Raw genomic sequence first — 14700 nt, 5'->3', positions numbered from 1 at the left:
TAGACTTAAGCAGGATTTTTTTTCTGGGAAAAGAGGTGGCGGAAAAGAGGGAAATGAGGAAGAGAAACACAGGATTCTTTGAAATCATATTATTTTCAAGCACTATTGCCGAGTATTTTCAAGAGGTGCCGGAACTCCGTTCCCCCGCGTTCCCCCTGAAAAAAAGCCCTGGACTTAAGTAAATGGTGCATCTTACTGGCTCTCTCCCTATGTTTTGGGCACAGTCTATAGTCTGGATAACTTGAGCTGATTGGCAAATAATGTTTTGGAAATAAAAGATATTTTGCTAATGACTGTAGAGGATCTTCTGGTTCTTTTCAGATCAAGGATTCAATCACATTCCATGTATTAGGGCTGTGCAATACTCATTGCGTGAAATTTCCAAATCTCAGAACTTGGAAATTACAATAAAATGTATCTGTTGCTGATACTGTTTGAAGAGCTATAAACAAAATTTGAAATAGCTGTTTTACTAAAATCACCCTCCTCTCTGCAGTCAGTTTCTTGACACCTATTTGTCGTTTCTTTTCGTCTTCTGGGGGCCAGTTCATTCCTGCAGCAATCAAATCTTTAAGGCTAAAGATCTTACAGGTTTTATATGGGGCGGCTGTTTGGATTACCAGAGTTGATAACTCTATTGATCAACCCTTTGAAGCTTTCCTTTGGAAAATTAATGGAGTTCTCCATTGCATAACCTCTGTGTTCTTCCAACTGAAATTAAGTCTCGGATCAGTGGAATGCCAGGACTGGAAAATGACTTTCCACCTTGACCTGAAGGTTTTGTTTTCTAGTGAAGCTTCTTGTTTCTTTTTAAAAAATATTCTGATTGCTTCGTTTCAATGGAGACTCAGTCTTGAATCTAAACTCTATATTTGGGGCCTGTTCCCTGCATTTCTGTTAGCCTTGTGGCCTGAGGACCAATCGATATCTCGTGACAGAGCACTGGAGGCCGTCGATCATCAGTTGACCCTTGGTAGGGCTTATAGAGTGTATGCTACAGTTTTTTGTGCTTCGTTCTACTCTACCACTTTATTTTTATCGATTGACCATTCCTAAATATTGAAGGGCTTTTATTCTGGCTACGTTAAATTCTTTCCCTCCACTGTTTTGTTGAGCACATTTCAAAAAGTGGCCTGTTCAGATAGTCTGTGTCCTTGTGGATCTGATGCAATTGAAATGTTGGCATGTATCATCTTTATGTGCTGGTGGCTTCTTTGAGAGATCTTTGGATTCAGCCAGTGATTGGTTCTGGTGCTTTTGGGGGGGAGGGGAGACGGTACTTCACTTCCCCCTGTACCCCCTTCTTCACACAATTTCCTCTTTCCCTCCATCTGGCAGCCCCCATATGCTTACCTTTCCCTATGACTTTCCTTCATATCCATTAACTTGCCTTTTATTTATCCCCCACCTTCATCTATATTTACTAACTTACTTCATTTATATACTGCCTTTCTCCAAAGTGGGGACCCAAAGCAGCTTACATCATGCTTCTTGCCTCTCTGTTCCCACAACCCTGAGAGGTAGGTTAGGCTGAGTGTGTGTGACTGGATCAAAGTCACCCAGTGAGCTTCCAAAGCAGACTGGTGATTCAAACCTGGGTCTCCCAGATCCTACTCTGAAACTAACCACTATACTACACTGGCTTGGGGGGGGCGGGGACGGAGGGCTGCTGTTGAGCAGCAGCAAGCAGCCTGGCCTGGATGAGTCCTGCAAGTTATGTGGTATCAAGTCATCCAGTGTTTGTTTCTGGTTTGTTTCTGAGACCGCTTGCAAAGAGAGCAGAATATAAATAAATAAATAAGTCCTCCTTCAAAGGCCCAAATAGCCCTGGAAAGGACCCTGCCCCATTCCCCTGCCTTTTACTGACAGAAACTAAGCCTGGAATATGGACCTAATTGTTACTTGGTTGCCTAGAAACAGCCACTGTGGTCATCTGATTAAAGCTACAGGAGCCCCTTTAATCATTTGGGGGGGGGGTTAACCCCCTTTTTTTTTTAACTTTCAGGTTTTTCGGTAAAGCTGGGTTATTTTTCAGGTGTGTTGGAAGATCTGTCTTGTCTGTTCATGACTCCAGACCCTGGATTTAAAACATCCTCAGATCATGGCCACTTGGCTATTAGTATGTAAGACAAGTGGGGCCCCACAAAGACTTGCAGGTGGCATCTTATTTCCCACCCCCTCCCCCAGCATGTTTTCTCTCCTGCCCATCCTATACCCTCTCCCCTTTTCCTGTTTCCTTCTCTCCTTCCCACTAGGGTTGCCAGCTCCAAGTTGGGAAATTCCTGGAGATCTGGGGAGTGAAACCTGGAGAAAGTGGGGTTTGGGGAGGGAAAGGACCTTGGCCTGGCATAATTCCATAGAGTCCAGCTGCCAAAGTAGCCATTTTCTCCAGGTGAACTGATCTCTGTGGCCTGGAGACCAGTTGTAATTCCAGGAGATCTCCAGCCACTACCTGGAGGCTGGCAACCCTACCCACCCACCTTTGTCTGTCTCCCTATCTTCAGGTCTCCCCCCCCCCCCCGGCTTCTTCTCTATGGCCCAGTTGCATGGTGCCAGCTGAGCTGGGACCAGTTGTATCATGGGGAACCTGCAAGGACTTGCTGGAGGATGCTTCACTTCACCGGAATCCCCTTCCCCACACTATTTTCTTTTCCCTCCTCCTCGCAGACTCCATGTGCTTACTTTTCCCTACATCCTTCTCTCCTTCTGACCCACTAAACTACTTACCTGTTATCTGCCCCCTATCTTCACCTATACTTCTTAATTTACTTAATTTGGCTACAGCCTTTTCCCAAAACAAGGACTTTAAGCAGCTTACATCATTCTCCTCTCCTCCATTTATCCTCCTGACATTTTGGGGGGGGGGGTGTATTTGCTGCGGTTGAACAGTAGCAAGCAGCCAGGCCTGAGTGAGTCATGCAAGTCATGTGGTATCATGTTTCTCAGTGGTTGTTTCTGGGCCTGGCCTCAATGAGTCCTCCCTCAAAGGCCCAAACTGCCCTGGGGAAGGGCCCTGCCCTGCTTCTTCCCCCTGCCTTTTCCTGAAAAAAAACCCAAGCTTGGAATACTGTCTGAATTCTTATGGCTGCCTAGCAACAATCACTAAGGGCCATCTGGTTAAAGTTTCAGGCACTCCTTTTATGATTTTGGATTTTTTTAATCTCCCAATTTTTTTCTTAGATTTCAGATTTTTCTGCAAACCTGGGGCATTTTTCAGGTGTGTAGGAAGATCTTTCTTGTCTGTTCATGGCTCCAATCTCCTGATTTTAAGTATCCTCAAATCAGGGCCGCTTGGCTGTTAGTATGTAAGATATTAATGTGATTTTTTTGTTCAAGATAATTGGTCCATTGCTGATTATTTGAAATAAATTAAAAAGTCTTACTAAATAAAAATAACAACACTGCCATCAAACTTTGTATCTGAAAGTCTTGCTCTCTCCTTTTTTCCCTTTGATCTCCTAATTCTTACAGTCTGAATTCTCTGCCTTTCTCAGCCTGTTAATATTACAGGTTGATCTGCACTGATGTCGAGCCCGGGTTTATAGGCAGGGTATCCGCTCCTCTGACTGCCATTGGCTTAGCTCCATTTCTGCATTCTTGGTTAGATATTGGAGTTATTCATTTTTATGGTGCCATGGGCTTTCAAATGACCCGTTTCAAGGCGTTTCAGAGCTTGCACCCAGAAATTAACAGATAACATTTAGTGGTTTTGTATTTGACAACAGAGTAGAGAAGGGGTGGGTTGTGAGAAGGGTGGGTTCTCTATTGCAGTTTTCTCGAACTTGAACTAGGCAGGAAAAAAATTACATTACCATTTGAGGACCCTCAGCCTAGCACCAGTAAATCTGTTCTATAGGTCACTCTGCAAGGATGTTACTTGTAGCACAGCAGCACATTGGCATTAGAAGAATAATAAAGGCTATATACTCCCAAAGAAATGATAGGTTAGAATAGTACAGTTGCCCCCACAAATCCAGTACAGATCAGTGGGGTCTGCTGCATTTAATCCACCTGGTTTGGCTAGTAGAGAGGATACTACCTGCCTCAGAATCCTGTCTTTTCCTTATCATTTTGTGTGCCCATTCCCAGTGCGCCAAACCTCCCCTCTACATGAGACCACCCTATAGTTTTAGGACCATATCTTTCCTAAGAACAGTGTAAAGTAGCTGTCTTCCATTGAAAATAAATTATGATGATCATCATCATACTCTCCAGCACTCTGTGTGTGTGCACATGTGTATATGTGCGTGCATGTTTGTAATAAATGTATTGAGGCTTAATATGATCCTCTTTCTCTCACTTTAATTTTACAAGCAAATCATCCAGCTTGCTGACCTTCTTGAAAGCAGAGAGCCTTATTTGGTCATGTTTATCTACATCAGCAACAGTCCAAAACTATAGCACATCAAACTGCATTTCCTTCAGAGCCCCTGTTTCCCTCTGAGGCTTATAAGTGAGGCTTCTCGCACTTTGTTAGCAGCTACGTCCCTTTTTTGCATACACAACTCATGAGTTGCTGGTGGCGGAGTGTCTCGGTGCCCTTTTCCAGGGCCTTAATAGTTCTTGCCTTCTTACTGTTTCCCATTGAATGGGAGTGTTGTAGGTGTTGATTTGCAAAAAACTGAACCTTTCAAGTCTTTAAAATTTCCCACATAGAGCTGGGTATATAATAATGCTCAGAACCTCTCTGTGAAGGTTTTCAGAAGGCAGTCATGATTAGCTCCTGGTGGTCACCACTTCTGTTGTATATTGTGACTGAACAGCTTGGGCTGCCACTGATATTATTTGTGGCATAGCCTTGATGTGATGGGGGAAGGAAAAGGAGGGAGAGCGAGGGGGAGACTTCAGAAGTAAAAGGCTCTCTAGTCTGAATGCTGCCCTGTTACCCCACACCTTGACCTCTACTTTCCTTCCATTTAAACCCCAGCCAGCACAATATAAAAAAAGGGGGGGGAGGCACAAGCTTTTATTAAGTGGATGGTAAAGTGTAGCTTGGTGTTCCCTAAAGGGCTTTTATTTGTGACCCTTATAATGTGGTACTTGATAGTGAGGTGATTAGAAACCCCCTTTCTTGCAGCTGTTTTGATTGGACAGACAGCACACTGTTGGAACAGAACAACCAAAATTTATTTACAGAAAGTAAATTGTAGAAACTGTTAAAGATTTCGTGTGGAATGAATAGTAAGTACAAAGATACATTTGGCTTGCAACCCCACTCCCTAGAGGTTATGCTTGCACATGCGCTGAGGGGAGAAACTAATGCTTTCCTTCCAGTCAGGGCTCTTCAGTATTTAAGATTCATTTGCAACATCTTTACCACAGCTGACAGGATTCTACTCCAATACGAGGCCACTCTTTAAAACTTTCAGAGAACCTTGTGTCAGAATCAGTACCAGAAAAGCTAGATTTTGGACTGGCCGTTTACAGGGTGCTTGTTTACTTCCTTAAACAAGTTTCGTACAGAATCCTACCTAAAAAGCTAACTCAGCTTAAACTCTTATCCAACGCTGCAATGGTATATATGACTATCTCAGTTATATAGAGAGGTATATTACTATGTTAATATCCACATACAATTGCAATATTATGTCAATAAATGGTCATCAGCTTGCCACTTGGTTATTTCTGCTTTACCAAGTGAAGACAGTGGATACTACGCTTTGTTTCACTCACACAAGTAGCACTTTTGGTTTGTTGCACTTAGCTCAACTCTATTGAGTAGGTGCCCCTTCAGAACTCTAAGGAGAAGTATACCATCATCAAGTTAGATTTACTGTTTATTAAGCACAATAGTATACTATACTAGCAACAGCAAAAAATCAGGTAGTTAAAGCATACAGAACATGCAGTAATACCTCACCCATGGGAATAAAGGTATCAACTGAAGTTATAAGATTGCCAGCAAGTCACTTCAGAGGCTAAGAGTACATCTAGGCTTGGCAGGGATGGGAAGGAGAAAGCTAGTACTCATCGTTGTACTTAAATTTATTCCTGCTGTGGGTTGAGAACATAGAAATGACCCTGTTTTCTTGGGATGATTCCTTTGTCTTATTTCTCCCTGGATTGCTCTGAGCTCCCATTGGCTAGATTGTCTGTTTTTAAAGAGAAATGTTTCTACTGCTTTCAATGAGGGGGTCAGAAATTCAATTACACCAGGGATCCCTAGTGCCCAACTGTGCCCACTGACACTGTTTCTGGTGCCTGCCAAGAGTTTTGAGAAAGTGGGTGGGGCCAAGTGAGGCTTTTGCAAAGCATGGCTTCTGATTGGCCATTGAAGTATTGATTGGCTGTGCAGATTTTTAAAAATATCTGCTTTGGCAGAAACTGCTTCTACAGTACAAGGATCTTCACTGTGTGTCTGAAAGTAAGCTGCAGCAGCCATTTTGTGGCAGTCATATTGTTGCTGCGCCCACCACATTGTGTCAGAATTCCAAATGTGCTTGCAGGCACAGAAAGCTTGGGGACCCCTGAGTTACAACTTCCCCTTGCAAACTGTTCCTTGTCTGAGGCAAGCCTATGTTCACATGCACATGTACGTCACATGTGAAAAAAGGCTTAAGCAAAATTTAGAACTCCTAATCGTTTTTTTCCAGACTCTAGACTTCCTCTACTCATTGCATGTTGCTTTCAACAGCAGTTTCTATTCTGAAATCACTTTGCCTAAGCTGTTCCCCAGTTTTCTAGACATTCATGCTGGTGACTCTTCTAAACACTTTGGCCAGTTTAACCACAGCTTCTCTTCTGTCTTGCTTCCAGATAACTCGCCAGAGGGTTGTTCAGTGGGCACTGTCTCTTTCTTAACCACAGCTTAGCCACATCTCCTGTTTTGACACAAGCTCCTTTCTAGCTGGCATCTTCCTTTATCTCAGCTGCAGCCTCTGAGACTTTTTAAATTCCTTTGCCAGTGTTGTGAAAATTTATGGGGGGGGGCCTCCTCCTTTCTCCCTCTGTGGGTCCCTGTGGGCAGCCCCTCGGTTCTTTATTCTGGAGAGCCACTTACCAAGGCCTGTGTGTGAGTGCAACCCTTAACCTAAATTCACTTTCCCTATTGCTGGTCTGTGCTAGTGATGTAGACAAACACCTCTGTACAGAGAAGATCTGAACCAATATCAAAGGTTTATTTTAGAATTTAGAAGATACAATTCCAATGGTTAGTAAGACCGATAATGACACAGTCATACAAGCATGCAATTAGTAGTATTATAACCTATAATTCTTATAGAGACGTAAAGAGAATACTTAACCTTAAGCAAACCTTATAAGTTTGCAGTTCTAATAATAAAATCCTTATGACAACCTATAAGCATGTAATAAAAAACAGTTCTATAATATAAATCCTTATACCTAAAAGCAAGCAATGATAGAAACCCACTATAAAATAAATCCCAATTCCCAACAGAGCTCTTCCTACTCCCTGTTGGAAACCCCTGGACCAAAGGCAGGTCTCTCTGGGTTCCCAAGAGGGAGCACATTGAGTGCCAATGGTGGGCACAGTACCATGCAGGTATCAGTATCCCATCAAGAGGCAGCCATATGACCACTTGTTGGCAGACACAGGGTTTCCTTTGTCTCCCCAAGGAGCAGTGGAGAGCATTCCTGCGGCTGCTACTCTTATAGAGAAATCTCTGGCTCTCTGACATACATGGTCACATGGTTCTCTGCTGTACGTTTGCTCTCAGGTACTTCTTAAGACAAGGCTGTTGGATGGTCCCGGATGGGACCTTCACTTGTTCTAACATAGAACTGTTTTTAGAACACTCTCTTCTCACATGATACACAGTTTACTTGATATACGCTATAGCTGTAAATACATTGGAATGTAAAAGGAATGTGCACTATCACTGCCTATAAGCATTTATTCTGGAGCCTAATGAAATGTCCAGCTTTAGTGTGCTTGTAGAGGCCAGAGGGGTCTTTGGCCATTTGTCTTTGCCTGGGACCCTCACTGGCTTTTGTTGTTAAAGCCAAATACCTTTACTCAATGTAGTGCTCTTTATGGCCCCTCCTGGGTTTTGTCAGGGGAGAAATGCTGCAGACTTCTGCCGGCTCTCTCAAGAAACAGGCAATTCAAAGAGAGAAAGTGAGAGCCTTAGGAAGTTGCTCCTCAGGGCAGGACTGGTTCTATGCTATGGGTTTGGGTCCAGACTGATCCAAACTTCAAAATTCTGACCACAGCCAGGTTCACACTTTGGTGAGGGGAGGGTTTTTTTCAGAACATAAATTCAGGGATTCACCTATTACAGGGTGCTTGGAGTTTTCATTGATGCCTCCTGCAGGATCTCCCATGGTGTTCCTAGGGAGCCATCTCCCCAGGAGCAGGATTTTTGAGAGCAGCAAATTGCTATGGGAATGTGTGAGTGTGAAGAGAGAGAGACTCACCTAGCCACCACCACTAAATAATCATTAATGCCGAGAAGTGCTTTCATAACTGCATTATGTTTTGTGAATCATTAATCATAAGCTTTTAAATAGACCAGTTACTGTGCTGGGCCTTTGCTGGTGGGTATCCCTTTCATTGGTTTTTGTAGAGGGCATGCTGGGCATCCTTCTGGAGGCAGGACAGGGGGCACAGGTAATGAGAAGCACCTTGAACTTTCTCCTCACCCCAGATTGATAGCAAGTCAATGGTTTCCCCATCTCTCCAAGTCACCCCACATACGCCCATGTTTGCCTTTCTCTTTAGATTATACGTTGAAAAGGAACCCAGCACGCAGTGCACATAGAGCTTAAAAATGGCACCCAGGCATGATGCTTGGGTGTGCTCCTAGAAGGAATTTTCTAGGCAGCAGTGAAGAGAGGACTGACTGCTTGTTTTCAGCATTATGATGGGCCATTGCTGTTTCATTTAGCACATACATGGTATATTGCTGTTTGGATAGCAACATACAGCCCACTATGAACCAAAACAAAATGGCAAGGTGGGTGTAGCAATGAGAAATGGGACAGGCATTACAGAGACGTGAAAAAATGAAATCAAGGCATTTCAGAAGAACAGATCAGGGAAAACAGGTTTCAGGAGAAGTGGAGGAAAAAATGGAGAAAAGCAAGACGGCAAGGGATATGCAACAAAGCTGTAAGGAAATGATTTAAAAATGAAGGGAGCTGAAACCAGAGCAGTAAGGTTGTCTGGAAGACAAAAGACAATCCTTTTGAAATTAAGGATTTTCTACAAATTTAAGGAATCCTCCAAGTATGTAGAAATGTCTACTTTGCCTGTGGGTAGGTTCCTTTCACTGCCTTAATGGTAATCATGAATTTCTTTGTTAGAAAGACTTCCGGTTTGGGATTCATGAAGGTCTAACGCAGCTCGGGGAGCTGAGCTGTCTGTGTCGCTGTTTGTAAGGGCTGGAGGGGTGCAAACTGCCTGTAGCCCCCTGTTCTCAGGCGGAGAACAGGCAAGTACGCTCAAGACCTTGAGGGCGCGTTGATCTCGGGTGTGAGGGGGGTTCTACCCAACGAGCCCCCATCCACCCTTGAGGTCCCACCCGAAGAAAGGTTGCCAAGATCTCTGCAGCGGCTCTGGAGTCAATTTTTTTAGCATAAGACCTACATGCCCAAGCTTCAGCAAACTAAGAAGGGAACCTGAATCGATTGGATAATCGAAGCAGCGATTACAACCCAAGAGAAACATTTAAGAAGGTAAAGATTGCTATCTCTCAATACGGGACAGATTACAATAAGAAATAAAGTGACAAAGAGAATTAGAAAACTGCAAAAGATTTGATACATAACTGAGAAAACTCCGGTAAATAAATTACTAAAAAGTGACATTGTAAAGAAAAGTTAGCGCGGAAAAATGATTATTGTTTACATACCTGCGGCTAGGAAGAGATAGCGGACTGTGAGAAAGTTTAAATATCACGAGAACTGCTGTGAAACGGAGAGATAAGGCTGTTCCCGATTACAGTCACTAAATAAAGGTGGTCAAAAGACCATCGGGAAGGAAAATTCTACAATACTATAGTGCAACAGTTTATAAACCTTTTCAAGTGATTTTAACAATAATACATAATTACATCATATTACATATCATCATTTTTCAACATTTTTCAGCAATCTTATTCATAATACATAGAAACAAGAGTCCTCTGCAAGAGGACCTGAGGGTGTGACAGCAATGCAGCAGGAAAAGTCTTTAAAGACTCAAAATAACGTGTCTTCTTTAGCTTTTTTCTTTTTTTCTTTTTTCAAATTTTTCAAATGCCAAGATGGAAAAGTACGTGGCTGGTCCAAAGATGAAAGTTGGAAAGCCCAGCGGTGCCCGGAACTAAGACCGGCAGATTTTCCTATAGTTCTTCGTCCATAAGGACTTCCTCAGGGGCATCCAGCTATTTCTATATTTCAAAAAATAAATGCCATACAATATAAGCCACTCCTGGCTTTACGTGTATTTCTTTACAATGATAATAGCAAACATAATACATGAACATCCAGCTTACCCGTACACAGTTGCATCATATACGCGCCGAGAGAACACCCATGGACGTGGAGATAATCCTACGTACTATGAGTTTGGGCATTCTAGCTTTTGTACATTAGAACCATCCTGATTCTGAGAAAACTTACAGCATATTATCCCCAAATGGCAAGTATCCGACTATACCAAAAAACATTTCAAAGACAGTTCATTGTTCAAGCCCCGTGGGTGCATGGTATTTAAAGAATGAATCCATCTTGCCTCTTTCTGGAGGAGATGTAATTGCAAGTCAGATCCTCTAATGGTAGTATAGAGACCTGCCACTCTAATGTCTTCTGTGTTATGCTTCTTGTCCAAAAAATGTTGTGTGAGTGGCGCTTCTAATACTCCATTTTTAATTCTTGATATGTGTTCCAGGATCCGTACCCGTAATGGGGGTGGTCTATTTGATTATACGCCTGTGCCCTAAATTATATGTGGGTAGCACTACGCGTCCATTACGGGTGAAACGGAGAGAAACAGGAAGTGTGTCAGAACCATAAAGAGTCTAACGAGGAGTGGCTTGTAAACAACGGAAGTGGAATATCGCCATTTTGAAGCAGGGCAAAGCTGCGGCTTCAAGGAAAATGGAAGTAGGCCATCTTTGATAAGGGTAAGGGTGGCTGCCTCAAACAAAAACCATAGAGAAAAGACGCCCGACATTTTGGATTTCGTAAATATTAGTTTTCAGAAAAATAACCTAAATTTTGACTTTTAAAAACAAAAGTAAATAATAAAGTAGTGCCACGGAGTTAAGGAAAAGAGCAGACTCGTGGGAGCGAAGTAGAGCTAGCCCCACGATGTCGAAGAAGGAATGGCAAACGGCGCTGGAAAATTTAGACAAAAAAGTTTCGGAAGGAAACAAAGAGCTTAAAGATACGATGCAAGAGATGGCAAAAAATTTGAAAGACTTTAAAGAGGCACTTAAATCGGAGATGGCAGAACTTGCTAAGAATATGGATCAAGTTCAAAAAGATATGCAAGTCACACAGCAGAGAGTTAACGCAGTAGAAAATGTGGCTGACACCTTGGCAGATGTGCAGAGAATGGAGTTGAGAGGCATGAAGGGAAGAATGGCCGTAGCTGAATGTAAGCAAATGGAAAGACAAGTTAGATTTCGCAGAATCCCGGAAGTTTTGGAAAAAACAGCCCAAGGGCAGATTACTGAAATTTTGGCGGGATGCCTGGGAAAAGAAGAAGAGGAGATTGCAGCGCTTCTGGACGTGGCGTACAGAATTAATTCAAAATTTGCAGCTCGAAGTTACCAAGAGATATGATTGTGCAATTTACAACTAGAAATACAAGAGAGTCAATTGTGAGTAAACAATTCCAGGATCCATTAGAAGTTGATGGGAAAGTGGTGAGAATCATGAAAGAGTTGCCCAGATCGGTGTTGTTGGAGAGGAAAACGTATAGAGAGTTGGTCCAGATGTTAAAAGACTTGAAAATTAGATGCAGATGGGAAATACCTGAAGGACTGGCTTTCAAATTTGGTGGAGTAAGGAGAAACATCAGATCTGGACAGGAGATGGAAAAGTTTATTAAGAACAATGAAAAAGACTTACCAAAAGGAGCTAAAATTTGATCATGGAGTGTAAAATTATATCTTGGAATGTAAATGGACTAAACTCACCTTTTAAACGTAAGACTATTTTCCACTGGCTTTTAAAACAAAAATGTAATATAGTGTGTTTGCAAGAGACACATATTAAAAAGCAGGATGTAAAATATTTGAAACTTGCAAAACTTGGAAATGAATTTGCAGCAGCTTCCAAAAAGAAAAAGAGAGGAGTTGTATTGTATATAAAGGAGGAGCTGCAGCCAAAATTAGTTTTAAGCGATACAGAAGCCAGATATATAGCAGTGGAAATGATCTGGAATTCTAAGAAGATTTTGGTGATTGGAATTTATGCGCCTAATGGGGCAAAAGAAAACTTTTTCAAGGATTTACAGAAACAATTAGATGAACTGATCTATGATCAAATAATTTTGACAGGTGACTTCAATGGAGTTACAAACTTGGAAGAGGACAAGAAATCTAAAAGTGCACAGAAAAAAAGAGGACTTTTGCCAAAATCGTTTTTTGCGATTAAGGAACAAGAAAGTCTGGAAGATGTATGGAGGAGACAAAATCCTAAAAATAGACAATATACACTCTGCAAGACACTTTACGCTATCAGAAAATGGATGTGATCTGGGCCTCCAAAGAATTGGTGGTATGGACTAGAGATGTGGAGATAATGCCGAAGGTAGGCTCAGACCATAACCCAATTATGTGGAGATTTGGGAAAAATACTAAAAGAAGAGGATGGAGGATAAATGAAGATTTGCTGCAGACGGAAGAAAATATTGCATTGTTACGAAGAGAAACCAAATTCTTTATACAGTACAATTTGAACAAGGATGTACCAACTTACAAGGTATGGGACACATATAAAGCTGTGATTAGAGGAATACTAATGGATTTGAATGCAAGAGCTAGGAGGAGAAGGGAAGAAAAGAGACTTGAAATTATGGAAAAAATTAAGGCCAAAGAGATACAACTTAAAAAAAGACCAGGGAAAAAGAAAATATATCAGGACATGAAAATCCTGCAGGAACAATTGACGGCAATGGATAACAGAGAATTGGAGTGGAATTTTAAAAAAATGAAACAGAAGTCGTTTGAAGGTGCAAATAAACCTGGGAAATACCTAGCGTGGCAATTTTAAAAAAAAGTGGAGAAGAAAACCATAACTAAGATTCGAGAAGAAGATAAAACATTGATGGATCAATCAGCCTTTAGCAGAGCCTTTTTAAAATTTTATGCAAAACTGTATTAAAAAAAGGAGGTGAATAGAGATTCATTAGCGGAATATTTGGAGAAAGTGAAGCTTCCAGTAATTTCAGAGGAATGGAAAGAGAAGTTAAATAGGGAGGTGACAGAGGAAGAAATAAAAGAAGCCATACAATCAACAAAATTAGGGAAAGCGCCAGGACCGGATGGAATAACAACAAAGTTTTATAGAATGATGGCCAATGATCTGACACCGTTTCTAAGGGAGGTAATTAATGGAATATTACAAGGCCAAAAGATTCCTGATTCATGGAATGAAGCTAATATATCATTGATTCCAAAAGATGGACAGGACTTGACTAACGTTAAGAACTATCGGCCAATTTCGTTGCTGAACAATGATTATAAAATATTGGCGAAAATTATGGCGGAAAGATTAAAGGGATGGATGTCGGAATTTATTGCAGAAGAACAAGCTGGATTCCTACCTAATAGACAAATTAAGGACAATTTAAGGACAGTAATAAACGCTATTGAATACTACGACAAGCACTGTGATAGGGAAGTTGGTTTCTTTTTTGTGGACGCGGAAAAAGCTTTTGACAATTTGAATTGGGACTTTATGTTTGCCACTATGGAAAAGCTGCAAATGGGAGAAAAGTTCATACAAGCAGTTAAAGGAATTTATAAAGACCAGTGTGCAGCGATTGTAGTTAATGATGACTTGACTAAGAATTGAAAATAAGTAAAGGTACAAGACAAGGCTGCCCATTGTCTCCATTGTTGTTTATTTTGGTTTTGGAAATTTTGCTGATTCAAATTCGAGAGGACGACACAATCCGTGGCGTAAAAATAAAGGAATTTTCCTACAAAGTCAGGGCATTTGCGGATGATGTAATGTTGATAGTGGAAGATCCAATAGACAACATGCCAAAAATAATAGATAAAATAAAGGAATTAGGTGATTTGGCGGGATTTTATGTGAATAAAAAGAAGTCGAAGATATTGTGTAAGAATATGACGAAGCAAAAACAGCAAGAATTAATGGAGATAACAGACTGTGAGGTAACTAATAAAGCGAAATATTTAGGAATTGAGCTGACTGCGAAAGGTATAGACTTATTTAAGAATAACTATGAGGAACTATGGCAACAAATAGAAAGAGATTTGATAAAATGGAATAAATTAAATTTGTCATGGTTGGGAAGAATAGCAGCAGTGAAGATGAATGTGTTACCATGAGTGATGTTTTTGCTGCAAACAATTCCAATTATCTGAGACTTCAAACAATTTGACAAATGGCAAAGAAAAATTTCAGACTTTGTGTGGGCAGGCAGGAAACCCCGTGTGAAAATGAAAGTATTACAAGACTCGAAAGAAAGGGGAGGACTGCAATTGCCAAACATAAGATTATATTACGAAGCAATTTGTCTGGCCTGGTTAAAAGATTGGATAACGTTAAAAGACC

General features: G+C 41.3%; 1 protein-coding gene across 1 annotated transcript in view; it reads left to right on the top strand.

The window, feature by feature from the left end:
- Positions 1-14700, top strand: part of CD81 (CD81 molecule) — a 118560-nt gene that overhangs the window by 41488 nt on the left and 62372 nt on the right. The window lies entirely within an intron of this gene.

Source organism: Eublepharis macularius, chromosome 2 (genome assembly GCF_028583425.1).
Source record: "Eublepharis macularius isolate TG4126 chromosome 2, MPM_Emac_v1.0, whole genome shotgun sequence".
In the NCBI taxonomy this organism is placed as follows: domain Eukaryota; kingdom Metazoa; phylum Chordata; class Lepidosauria; order Squamata; family Eublepharidae; genus Eublepharis; species Eublepharis macularius.
Note: the sequence above shows the minus strand (reverse complement) of the source record. Positions and strands in the feature narration are given on the sequence as shown.